Source organism: Capra hircus, chromosome 24 (genome assembly GCF_001704415.2).
Source record: "Capra hircus breed San Clemente chromosome 24, ASM170441v1, whole genome shotgun sequence".
NCBI classification, from domain to species: Eukaryota; Metazoa; Chordata; class Mammalia; order Artiodactyla; family Bovidae; genus Capra; species Capra hircus.
The window spans coordinates 36,004,424-36,018,099 of NC_030831.1; the positions used below are offsets into that span (position 1 = coordinate 36,004,424).

Here is a 13,676-nt window from a genome sequence, read left to right on the forward strand (position 1 = left end):
CTGTCTTTATGAATTTTTAAGTGTTCTGAGATTTTGAATTCTTTACTTTTCATAAACGATGGGAACATATCCCCCAAGTTTTCACATGCCGCTCAACTTTATTTGTGGGTTTCCTTTTAGTACAGAGAAACTGAGAACTATTTTAGTCAATTTATCAATCTCTTCCTTCTCGGTGTCTTCATTTTGTTTTTTTAATTAAAAAATTACGTATTTACTTTGGCTGCACTGGGTCCTCGTGGCTGCATGGTCTTTCCTTGCTCTAGCTGCGGCGAGCGGGGGTTACTCTTGCTGGTGGTGCTCCGGCTTCTCACTGCGGTGGCTTCGTTCCTGGGGCATGGGCTCCAGAGCGCAGGCGTCACTGGTTGCAGCACATGTGCTCAGCAGTTGCGGAGCACACGCTTCAGCTGCTCTGAGGCACGTGCAATCTTCCCGGACCTGGGATCCAATCCATATCCCCTGTATTGGCCGGCAGGTTCTTATCCACTCTACCACCAGGGGAATCCCTTCTTTTAAATCACTGGTCTTAAAAATCTCCTTTCCGACCCTAAAATTATTTACATACTTTTTTCCTGGTATTTTTGTAATTTTCTTTTGCATTAAAAAGGTTCGTCCATTTGCCCGCTGTACAGCACAGGGAACTCTGCTCAGCCTTATGTGGCAGCCTGGATGGAGGGGAGTTTGGGGGAGAATGGCTGAGCCCCTTCGCTGTTCACTTGAAATCATCAGAACATTGTTAACGGGATAACCTCAATACAAAACAAAAAGTCCAAAAAATTTAGACCATTTGAATATGTTTGATGTTGTAGGACAGGAAGTAGCAATTTTCTTTTTCTTTTCTCCCCGCAGTGGATAGTGAGTTGCGCCATTATTCTCTACTTTCCACTGGGATTCCATTTATCTCTTTTTCTTGCCTGGTTGTTCTGATTAGAACTTTTGTACTATGCTGAATAGGAGTTGTGAGAGTGGGCACTTTTGTCTCATTCCTGATTTTATAGGAAAAGCTTTCCCACTTTCACCAGTGAGTGTGATGTTAGCAATGAGTTTTTTAGATATAGTCTATGTTATGTGAGCTATGTCTCTTCCACATTCGGTTTCTTAAGAGCTTTGATCATGAAAGGGTGTTGAGTTTTGTCAAATGCTTTTTCTGCATCTATGGAGAGGATCATATAATTTGTATGCTTCATTCTATTAATGAGATGTATCATGTTCCGTAGCTACTTAAGTAAGTTTCCCAAGTTCTTAACACTTCAGTTTTTCCATTGTAAATTGAAGGGAGTTTATTAGAGCAAAGCTTTTCATACTGTGGTTTGCAATTCCTTGGTGAGTGGGAAAATCAGTTTAGTGGATGGCAAGCAGCATCCTTTAAAAAATGAAACAAATATATGAGCATATTTGTTGCTGTTGCTTAGTCACCAAGTTGTGTCCGACTCTGCAATCCCAAGGACTGTAGCCTGCTGGGCTCCTCTGTCCATGGAATTTTCCATGCAAATGGAGACATAGCAAATAGATTTTTTTTCTTTTAGGATTTTTTTAAAAATGTGGATCATTTTTAAAGTCTTTATTGAATTTGTTACAATATTGCTTCTGTTTTCTGTTTTGGTTTTTTGGCCATGAGGCATGTGGGATCTTAGTTCCCTGACCAGGGTTCGAACCCATGCCCTCTGAATTGGAAGCAGGGTGTCTTACCCACAAGATAGGTGGAAAAAATTTTTTTAATTCTTTTTTTTTTTTTTTGTAAGGAGCATGGTATGCAATGGAGATAACAGTTTTTGTAATTTGGTATAAGGATCATATCCTTAACACCAACTTAAGACTCAAGTCATTTTTTGTTGAAATGATAATTTTGACAAGATGATAAAATAATTAGAATGACGCCACGTCTGCAGCTCTGGTGGTATAGTTATCTGGTATCACTGCGTGCTTTTCTCCTGCTACTTCATCCCTCAAGTTGGTTTCCCAAAGCCCCAGCACAAATGGCTGCCTGGTCGTTTCCAGTGTGAGGACCGTGTCTTACACTTTTGTATGTCCTCTAAAGTATCTAGAGCCATGCCATGCATGCAGACGGTGCTAAATATGTGCTTGAGCAACGAATATATACATGAAGCTGGTTTGGAAGAGACCTAGGAATACTTTCTTTGTTAGAAGTGGAAAAGGATGCCTCAGCACTGGGATGTCAAGAACGACAGTCCCGTGCGGCAGTGCTGAGAAGCAGCAGACAGCAGGGCAAAAATGCAGTAAAGTCCCCTACCTACAGACCAGTTCTGTTCTGAGATCGTGTTCATTTCAGTCTAACAGAATGAGCCCAGGTACTCAGCCAACACGACCAACTATGTAGTACTGCCCTGTAATAGGTTTATAATACTTGTCACACAAATAATATTTTTTTAAAAAACAAACACACAAAATAAAGAGAATACTTGGAATTTTACAGTACAGTACCTTGTTGTACTATACTACAGCTGGCATACAGAGGTTGGCATCGAGTGAACAGGCAAGAAGACACACTGCCTGGAGGAGGGAGAGGAGGAGGGAGATGGTAGAGCTGAAGGATCATCAGCAATAGGAGACGACGGAGGGCGAGCTGCAATGTCACTCCCGTCTGAAGCTGATGGAACCCTCGCTCGCATCTTTGAAGGTTCGAAACTTGAAGGCTCGTGTGTAGGAGGCTTACTGTATGTAGAGGCGACCCAAAGGCCGCCCAAGGAAATGAAGGCAAACTGGGACCCGGAGACTAAGGGCAAGTTAGGGAAGGGGTGATGTCATCAGAACAACAGTAAGGGAAGACAGTTTTGGCAGCAGACTTTGAAGAAGAAAAAAAAAAAAGGAGAGAGAGGGGAAAAAGGAAACGGGAAAAGGAAGTCTGCTCAGCACGCAGGATGACATTGGGGTGGGAGGGGAGCTTCCTGTCACAGCTTGATGTTTGCAGCATCTGGTCACCTCTCATAACAAGGAGACTTTAGAAACCTGAGCTTTCTCAAGCCGCCGGTTTACAATACGTCCGGATTCCATGGCCTAACAGTGCTGGCAGACGGGCACATCCGAAGGCAGAAACAAAACACAGATGGAAGACAAATGTGTCTCTTACACTGAGGCCATTCCCATTAGTTTTTCCTATTTGGAAAAGTATATAGGCTTCCCGTGGTTTTGGAATTTACTAGTTTTGTGTTGAAGTGTTCCAAGTTTTCTTTTAATAAAGTGAGTTGCAGATCGTGACATGTGGCTAAGAGACCGGCAAAGAAAACAGTTGTTTCCAAAGCTAGTGATTTTTTCCACGACCTATTTTTCTGTTGCATTAATTTTTGCAAGATCCCGCACCTTACTACATTTACAGTATGGGTCCAAGTTTTCCTCAACGGCATTGTGCCCTCTAGTGTTTGTTAGTATATCATGACGGTTATGTTGGAGTTTTAAAAAGTGGTCAAAGGTGCACCGACTTGAAGAGTAGGAAAGATAATAAGGATTTCCACCTTATCATCTCTATCAGTCAGTAGAAGTGTGGCTATGTTATGGTAACAAATCTCAGTGGCTGAAAAAAACAAGTTTTTTCTTTTTCTTTTTTTTTCTAGCAGAAGGTATCAGGCAGGCTGCTCACACCTGTCTACATGCAGCATCTTGGGATCCGGGTTTCCCGCGTATTGTGAACTCTGTCACGTGGGGACTCGGCAGGACAGGGAAACACACGGAGAAGGCCTGCTGGCTCTCACCTGCTCTACCTTGGAAAGAAAACGTGTCACCCTGCTACTTTCCACTGGCAGGAAAGTGTCCCCAGCCCAATAACCAGGCAGCCTGGAGAGACACAGGGGAGACCTGGGGGGCACCAGCGGCCCCTGCTAAATCTTCTATGGGAACGCTTGGGAATGAACGCATGAGAAATTCCAGCTGTATTACTTTGGGAAATATTTTTGAAGTTTTCCAGCAGGAGATTATTCAATCAAAAAGAGAATAACAATAGCAGTTTTAATGTTCATAATTCTTTATCTTTCAATATGACACTCAAAATTAAATATCCCTTCTGTGCAAGAGCAGAAGTGTAGGGATAGACTTTTTTTTTTAAGATTTTTGATGTGGACCATTTAAAAAATCTTTATTGAATTTGTTACATTATTGCTTCTGTTTTTTGTTTATTTTTAATGTTTTGGTTTTTTGGCTAGGAGGCATGTGGGATACTAGCTGCCTGATCAGGAATTGAACCCAGACCCCCTGCATTAGAAGGTGATGTCTTAACCACTGGACTATCAGGGAAGTCCAAGGGACAGACTTTTAAGTTACAGTCTCTGTTCTGGTTGACTTTTGTGTGAAATAAAATGTCTCTTCCTTCCCTATTCTTTGTGACAACTACCCTACTCCTACAGCCTCCCTTCCTTAGATGTTTAAGTTGTGATTTTATTTTTAACGACTTCTTTCCAACTTTGATTTGGAAAGCTGTTACTCAAGCTGTTCTTTTTACTGATATCCCATCTTGGAGACATATATTGCATTTATCTGAGGAAGTTTGCTAATTTTATCTATTATTAGGGAAATATATTTAAGGAAACCTTATAGTTATTTACTAAGTATTGAGCTTGATGGCTCTTTTGATTTTTTTAATTGTAAAATATATATAACATTAAAATCTACCATTTTAACCATTTTTGTCTTTTATTTATTTTAAAAAAGTTTGGGCCACACCCTGCGGCATGTGGGACTTCAGTTCATCCGAGCAGGGATCAAACAAACCCTCACCCCTTGTACTGGAAAGCCATCTAAACCACTGGCCCACCAGGGAAGTCCCTAAACACTCTTTTCTGCTCTGTAGGACTGCTGTGAAGGTTAGGATGAGTGAGTACATGTAATACTCTTAGGACTGCACCTGGAGGGCTTAAGTGTGCTTTGTGCTAGGTAGCCAAGGGTTGGTGGCTGGGTCTCCTCTGAGGGATTAGAAGAAACATCCAGAGATGAGAGGTTGTTTTGGTTTGAAAACCACTGGGATGAATTTGGGATTGACAGCGTGGAGACATGGACTTTGATCCTGCCTTCACCAGAGTAGCAGTGTGGTTGGCGTCACGTCCCTTACCTTCTCTGGATAGCAGTTTTCTCCTTGCTGAAATGGGCGGGGGGCGCTCTGACACCCCCACGTTCGAGTTCGCGGAGGCTGGGATTCAGCAGTACCCCTGCGCAGCGCCTTTCGAGGTCCGCGGGCGCCACCCTGTGGTAGAAATGGATAAAGCCATCAACAAGCTCGGCGAGACTGAACACGCAGGGACCCAGTTTTCTAGATGGATTTTTATCTACATACAGAAAAATTTCTCCAGGGACAGGGGGCCTTAGCCGGGGTGGGAGTGCCCTCTTATTAGAATAAATGGAGCATGATCTGGACATGGCACGGTAGGCAGAATCTCATTATGGCAACGGGTATAACTCATCAAACACCTGAATAATTTACAGCGTGCTCAGCCCGTTCCAGAGAGTAGGGACCAATAACACTTGGAATCTGTTTAATTCAATGCGTTTTTTTCTGTGTTGAAACTGTGACCTTGAAAATGACTCTATCTTCAGAGTCAGGCCTAGCTCATGAGTTTCTGGGTATACTTGTTAAATCTGCTCTGTATACTGTTTATGTCCTGGTATTTGTTGAACTGAAAGTCAAGGTCACTCTGCCATGAGACCCAACAGCCTCTTCTGGAAAGGATCTCTAAAGGATTTTTAAATGTCTGATTAGTAACATTGGAGAGCCGGGTGTATGATTCAGAAAGGTTGTTGGGACAAACGCTTCAGGGAATGACCTTGGCTTCTGAATTTCCTTCCATGGGCAGAGAGGGTGTTTGCAACAGAGGCTGTCAGGAAACAAGTATAATAAAAAGATAATAGACCAGAAGTTAGAGGGAGTTGTTCTGTCATTTCACCAATGTTTGAACTCTGGAGGAACAAGATCCATGCCTCTGCTTTGGGACTGCATATACCCTCTCCCTAGGTTTAAGCCTACTTTTTTTTCCCTCCCAGCAAAACTTCAGACTGAAATTTTACCTTCCGAAGAGCTAGCTTCAAAAATTGCTCAGAAAATCTCCTGTACCTTTATATTTAAGGTCATTTCATTCCTCCTATGAAGAAATCTGTGGATTACAAACTATATCATCCTGGGAATTCCGTGGTGGCTTAGTGGTTAGGATTTTGGGTTTTCACCTCAGTGGCTGGGGTACAATCCCTGGTCAGAGAACTGAGATCCTGCTAGCAATGCTGTGTAGCCAAAAAAAAAAAAAAACAAAACACCCCAGAACTCCCAACTCCCTCAACACCACCGCACAGTATCCAAACATTGTTATAGGCTGATATTAAACCAATCAACCACTTTTGTAATCTTATAGGTCAGTCCTCCCTGGAGAAGGAAATGGCAACCCACTCCAGTATTCTTGCCCTGGACAGAGGAGCCTGGTGGGCTAGAGTCCATGGGGTTGCAAAGAGTTGGACACGACAGAGCACAAAAAAAAAAAAGGCAAAAAAAAAACCCAATCCTGTCATCCTACCCTTCAGCTCCTTGCCCTGCAGTCTCAGATCTAACTTTCCAGCCAAATATAGACACCCAAAGAAATAGAAACACTCTACTCTTGTGTGTACAAGGTTGGGGTATTTATATTCATTCGTATTTCCTTCTCCTTTCACAACAGAAGGTGTGCACCCTCCACTCATGTTCTGGATCCCGTGACCTCTTATCTCCTTCCTTGCTTGCTTTGTGCCTTGTGCTCAATTGTGTCTGACTCTTTGTGACCCCATGGACTGTAGCCCACCAGGCTCTTCTGTCCATGGAAATTGGAGTGGGTTGCCATTTCCTCCTGTAGGAGATCTTCTCCACCCAGGGATCGAACCCACGTCTCCTGTGTCTCCTGCATTATGGGCAGATTCTTAATCTGCTGAGCCACTGGGGAAACCCTACCTCCTACCTATATATCAACTATCATCCTCTTGTATATTTCCAGCTTCTCCTCCTGAACCTATAGTCAGTCACGCGTAAGTGATTCCCATCTTCAAAGAAAGACAGAAATGTGATCCTATTCTCCACTTCAGTCACTGTTGGCAAGGAATTCTCCACTCCTGGTCTGAGTCGACCCTCCTAACAGGGCAGGTGTGTTGATCTTTCTGCACCTCCACATAGGAGAATAATTCCCTATATGATAGTCATAAAACTTCCAACTCGGTCATGCTAGGGAGACTATTCTGCTGCAAAGACCATGGGCCGATTCAGCAGCTGATTTTCTGACCTCTCTTACATACTCGTGTGTAATGATGCCAGAACAACCAGATCCTCCCCTGTGATTTCCTTTCCTGAACATCCTGAGATCATTCACTCTACTAATTACATGTCTCAGAGGAGTGATCTAACTTTTCCTGTCGTTTTTTAGTTGCTAAGTTGTGTCCAATTCTTATTCAACCCCATGAACTGTAGCCCACCAGGCTCCTTTGTCCATGGGATTTCCCAGGCAGGAATACTGGAGTGGGTTGCTATTTCCTCCATCAGGAGATCCTCCTGACTGAGGGATTGAACCCACGTCTCCCGCTGGCAGGCGGATTTTTTTTTTACCACTGAGCCACCTGGGAATTCATCGCCTGATGATTAACTTCCTCTTTTGTGACGGGATAGGAAGGGAAGCAAGGAAAAATCCCAACCTCTCAACTCCCTCAGAGGCTTTCATAAGATGTGTTTACAAAGGGACGATTTTAGAACACCAAACCAAGCCAAACTAAATCCTAGGGCCACAGTTTTCAATCCTTTTCTTGTTCACTCGTCTGAAAAAGTAAGTGGTGCTGGTTGGCGTGACCAGCATGGCCTCCGTTAACATCAAGAACATGTGAGTTCTCCTGATCTATGTTTCTGGCCAGTCCTGCTTGAATATGTACACCTCTCACTGCTGTGCGCTTAGAACTTCGGATCTGGAACAAATGTGATGACCAACCGGGCCCTCATTAGCTTGCTTAATCATGTTAGGAAATTCAGGCACTGGGGTGCCACTGGCCCCTATAAGTCTCAGCCACACGAAGCGTGGGGTGGAGATTGCTTTCCTGGGGCCCATTGCTCAGAGAATGCTTGCCTGCACCAAATGGAAACCATCTGGCCAAGTGAATTTATTGTCACGAGCTAATCACACTGTCTATTTTCATGCAGATTTAAAGGGCTAGGTTTTTTTGGGGGGAAAAATGTGGCACTTTAAACCACTTAAGCCATTAAAAAAAAACTAATTTCAGTTTGAGACAGATATTTTATTTTATATTTTTGGCTATGCCAACAGCCTGTGGGATCTTAGTTCCCCGTCTAGGGATTGAACCCTCGCCCTTGGTGGGGAAAGCGCCAAGTCCTGACCACTGGACTGCCAGGGAATTCCTGAGGTAGGTATTTCAGATCAAATTAAAAGTGATCATTTTCCTTAATAAGTATGTTCGGTCCCTCAATATTGTTGCTTTTCAAAAGTGTGTCTGACTGTTCTTAACCCAAATAGTAAGATAATGATGATAAAAATGCGAAGGAGAAGTAGACATATTTTCAATCCCATGAGTAAACTTTCCAGCCAGTGTTTCTGGCAGAGGATTCCATTTTGTATAGTAAAAAGATTTTAGACAATCTGGAAAGAGCCTAGATTGCTTGATGTACTAATAGCTATCAGTTACTAAGCATACAGAGACTTCCCAGGTGGTGCTTGTGGTAAAGAATCTGTCTGCCAGAGCAGGAGGTGCAAAGTCACCCTGGGTGGGGAAGATCGCCTGGAGAAGGGCCTGGCAACCCACTCCAGTATTCTTGCCTGGAGAATCTCACGGAGAGAGGAGCCTGGTGGAATACAGTCATGGGGACGTAAAGAGTCAGACACAACGGAAGGAGCACACACACACACACACACACTCAGCACAGAACACAGGCTCTGCTACATATATGTGCTGAGTGTTTTACCTGAGCTATAGCTCATTTAATCCGTACACAGACTTCCCTGGTGGCTCAGAGGTTAAAGTGTCTGCCCGGAATGCAGGAGACCAGGGTTCGATCCCTGGGTCGGGAAGATCCCCTGGAGAAGGAAATGGCAACCTACTCCAGTACTCTTGCCTGGAGAATCCCATGGAGGGAGGAGCCTGGTAGGCTACAGTCCATGGGGTCACAAAGAGTCAGACACGACTTCACTTTCACTTTCAGTAAATACAGAGTAGTTAGCAGTTTTATCTTACAGGTAAAGACACTAAAGTTTGAAGGTGCAGAGTTCTTTGCTTCCTGCATGATGGGTGAAAACCCAGATCGGTCCAGATTCTAAAGTCTCTTCCTGGGAGCGTCTTAGATGCAGAATCTCAGGGCCCCTCCAAGCCCCCACCTGTTGCGTTTTAATAAGACTCCCAGGTGAATAGTGTGTACTGTGTGTGTGTGTGTTAGTTTCTACAGTCGTGTCTGACTCTTCGCGACCGTATGGACTGTAGCCTGCCAGGCTTCTCTATCTAAAGGATTCTTCCGGCAAGAATACTAGAGTGGGTTGCCATTTCCTCCTCCAGGGGATCTTCCCCACCCAGGGACTGAACCCACGTCTCCTGCATTGTAAGCAGATTCTTATACCCACTGAGGCATCAGGGAAGCCCAGTATGCCCGTTAATGTTTGGAGTTAGATTACACAGCGATTTGAGAAGATATCTGAGACCTCCCTCCTCTGTCCCCCACCCCCAATTTTCTTCATCAATCTGTTAAAATAACCAAAAAAAATTTTTTTTTTTTTTTAGTTGCTGCTGCTGCTATTTAGTTGCTAAGGTGTGTTGGACCCTATTTCGACCCCCATGGACTGTAGCTTGCCAGGCTCCTCTGTCCATAGGATTTTATAGGCAAGAATACTGGAGTGGGTTGCCATTTCCTTCTCCAGGGGATCTTCCTGACCCGGGGATCGAACCCACATCTCCTGCACTAGGCAGGCAGGTTCTTTACCGCTGAGTCAGCTGGGAAGTCCCCTGCTTAATTGCTATCACTCACCAGTACTTCACAAACACTGTCACATTTAAGCCTCATACCAAGCTCATAGTATCAATACTATTGTTCCCGCTGCTGCTGCTGCTGCTGCTGCTAAGTCGCTTCAGTTGTGTCCGACTTTGTGCAACCCCATAGACAGAAGCCCACCAGGCTCCCCTGTCCCTGGGACTCTCCAGGCAAGAACATCATTCCTACTCATAGGCAAAGAAATTTAGTCTTAAGGAGATCAGAGAGCTAATATAAGAATTGGGAAAGTACTATAAATATGCTCCGGTGAAATTAAAGTTCAAAATGGTATAAAATATTGCTTCTTTTGATTTCCCTTTTAACTAATATATCATAATAAAAAAGCTAAAAATTGTAGCTATTTGTTGAGTGCTCACAATTTGCTCAGCACTACAGTAAGTGCCTTATTTGACCTAAATATGTGAAACTATTATGTAAATGAATTTATTCTCTCTGACACATGGACCAATACCATAAAACCATTTGGCTTGTTTAATCACAAGTTTATGGGGGCCTCCCTGGTGGCTCAGTGGTAAAGAACCTGCCTGCCAATGCAGGAGACACTGGTTTGATCCCTAGGTTGGGAAGATCTCCTGGAGGAGGAAGTGGCAACCCATTCCAGAATTCTTGCCTGGGAAATCCCATGGACAGAGAAGCCTAGCGGGATACAGTCCATGGGGTCCCAGAATTGGACAGGACTTAGGGACTAAACAACAACAGCAAATCTCAAATTTATGGGTGGAAAGAAGGAATGACAGCCATTGATTAACTCTTACCAGCAAGCCATCTGACCAGCCAGAGACTCTCAGTCAGGTGTGGGGCTCCCTGCCAGGGACATTTGGAGCCACATGGGGGCCATTTATGGTGGTCATGGAGCATGGGAGGCACACCTGGCATTTAGCGTCTTAGGATGAGGGATGCCAAATGCTGCTGAGTATGGGATCTCACACAACCGAGCCTCAGCTATCCCCAAATACTCTTGGTACGCTCCTTGAGGAACGGAGGGAGACCTCTGCCACAGTTTTTGTGTTTATAAAACAAGGCTCAACCTTGGAAACAAGTGTACTGATTATTTCCATTCTCAAACACATCCTGCTGCCAAATCATTCTGATAAACCCACTAGGACACAGATTATACTGAGAACCTGGGGGCTTTGAAGCTATCAGAAGTGCCAATGGTCAGAGGGACCATGAGGATAGAGCTCTTCTCCCCTTACCTAGCCTCCCATCCCCACCCTGCCCGGTGTTGGAGCATCAGACATCCCTGGGAAGAGGAGGACCAATCTGAGCATGAGCCTCACATCCCACTGAAGCAGGTTTTCCTAGCAGGTGGGGTTCCATGCTTGAGCTCCCCTTCCTCCATGACTTCCGGCTGTAGGAGTTCCTGCCCAAGCCCCAGACTAAAGGGAAGGTCAGAAGCATATGTGTGTGTGTGTGTGTGTGTGTGTGTGTGTGTGTGTGTGTATGTGTGTGTGTGTGTACTTCACCTTTTGGGGAAAGCAGCAGGAAGTGCACTCTCTACCCTTAGGCCTAAGCCCTTCTCCAGGCCTGCTATTAACAGAATTTATGTTAGGGGCTTTGCTTAGCTATTAACAAAGAGCTTCTGTCTTTCCTTCGGTGTTCCTTCCCACCGCGCCTGCTCTTCAGTCAGCCTGCAGAAAGGCGCTGGAGGAGGGGGCTGGGGGACACTGAACTTGGACTACCGTTCAGTTGCAGGAGTAGCTGCCATGTCTATGAAGCACCCACAGTGTGCCTCAGCGCTTTTATTTACATTATTTTCTTTTCTCAAAACAACTCTGATAGGTATTGTCCCTGATGTGGAAGGAGAAACTCTGATACATGAGTAACTTGCCCAGGATTACTTGATTGCTAGATACAAGAATTGAAACTAAGGGACTTTCCTGGTGGTCCAGTGGTTAAGACTTGGCAGTTTCCACTGCAGAGGGCACGTGTTCCATCCCTTGTCTGGGAACTAAGATCCTATAAGCTGTGCAGACCAGCCAAAAAGAAAAAAAAAAAAAAGTGTTGGAATTAAGGTAGTTTTCTAAGGTCTGAAGACATTAAATAGTTTAAAAGACAAAGCAACTTCTTCTGTGTTTTATGATACAGATTTATCAACAAGTACTTAAAAAAAAACTTTATGGGTAGATTCTGTTGGCTGAAATAAAAACACATGATGTAAAAGTTGTGAATTAAGTTTTACTCAGGGGTAGAGAAACTGCCTGCCAAGGTAGGAGACAGATGAGACGTGGGTTCAATTCCTGGGTTGGGAAGATCCCCTGGAGGAGGGCATGGCAACCCACTCCAGTATTTAGAATCTCGTGCACAGAGGAGCCTGGCAGGCTGCGGTCCACAGGGTTGCAAAGAGCCAGACGCAACCGAAGCAACTTATGCTCTCACGCACCGTACTGAGGGCTGTATCTCAGGACACAGGCTCTCAGATAGCTCTGAGAAATTTTTCTGAAGAGGTGAGAGAGGAGTCAGGATATAGATGATTTTTTTTTTTCTGGGAAAAACATAGTTAAGCATAAAAAGATTATTGCTAATCCCAAAGAACAAACAACTCAAGTTAATGATTTTAGTGCCTTTCTACATATGGGAAGATTCAGGAATCTGGGGTCACTGAAAATTTTCCTTGGATAAGTATTTTAACTATCTAGAGATCAGTATATTCAAAGCACAGAATGCTTCCTGTTTTCCTCCATACTAGTTCCCCTCAGGGTGTACTGTCAGTGGGCGAGTGCAGTCACTAATGGCTTCATCCTAGTAGAACTGGAATGGTAGGCAAGATTTTTTTCTTTATGATCCAAAGTTGTATTTTGAGAAAAAAAAAATACACTATTTCTTCCCTAGGAATGTAGGCTGCTCTGATTCTCTGGCAAGGATATAAACCAGGTTCCTAAATTTTCCCAACACTTTCAAATGTGCCATCTGGATGTCTGGGATCTAAAGCATATGTATTTTCCTCCATTCAACAACACAGAAGACTGGCATTTTAGTCATTTGTCACTACAAATTGATGGCCGTTCAGCCCTTGCCAGAAGTTTGCTCATGACATCTGATGAGAGAAAGAGAAAGGAAAAAAGATTTGTGGATCTAATTATGTTTATCTCTTTTTCTAGGGTCTCTAAGTTATTGGATTGTGTTGTGTTAAGTGATTAGAGAATAATGTTCTGACTCAGGGTGTGTGTTTGCATATGTGCGTGTGTGGATAATCATGGTGGTGTCACTAAGCCGTGTCAGACTCTTGTGACCACATGGATGTAGCCTGCCAGGCTCCTCTGTCCATGGCATTTCCCAGGCAAGAATACTGGAGTGGGCTGCCACTTCCTTCTCCAGGGAATCTTCCCAACCCAGGGATTGAACCTGGGTCTTCTGCATTGCAGGCAGATTCTTTACCAACTGAGCCACCAGGGAAGCTGTGTATAATCATAGTTCCTTTTAAAATATCCTTATAGGAGGATGCTGTGCTCCAAACAATGCTCTTTGGCTAATCTGCCATTTGACTAATTTCTAGTGCTGCTATAATTGATCTAGCAGAAATAATGGATGTTCTTTCTTATCTTACCGTTTAGGGTCTGTTTCACAAAACTGGATGTCTGATGGGGGAAGACTTTCTTTTCAAATACAGAAGGCTGGTTCTTCAGTCAAGGTATACAAATGTCCAGATTTTCACACTATTTGAATAATTATCCACTACCTTATTGAGCAT

General features: G+C 43.9%; 1 non-coding gene across 1 annotated transcript; it reads right to left on the minus strand.

The window, feature by feature from the left end:
- TRNAC-GCA lies at positions 13,310–13,381 on the minus strand. The gene has a single exon. It is a non-coding gene; the product is annotated as a tRNA-Cys (tRNA).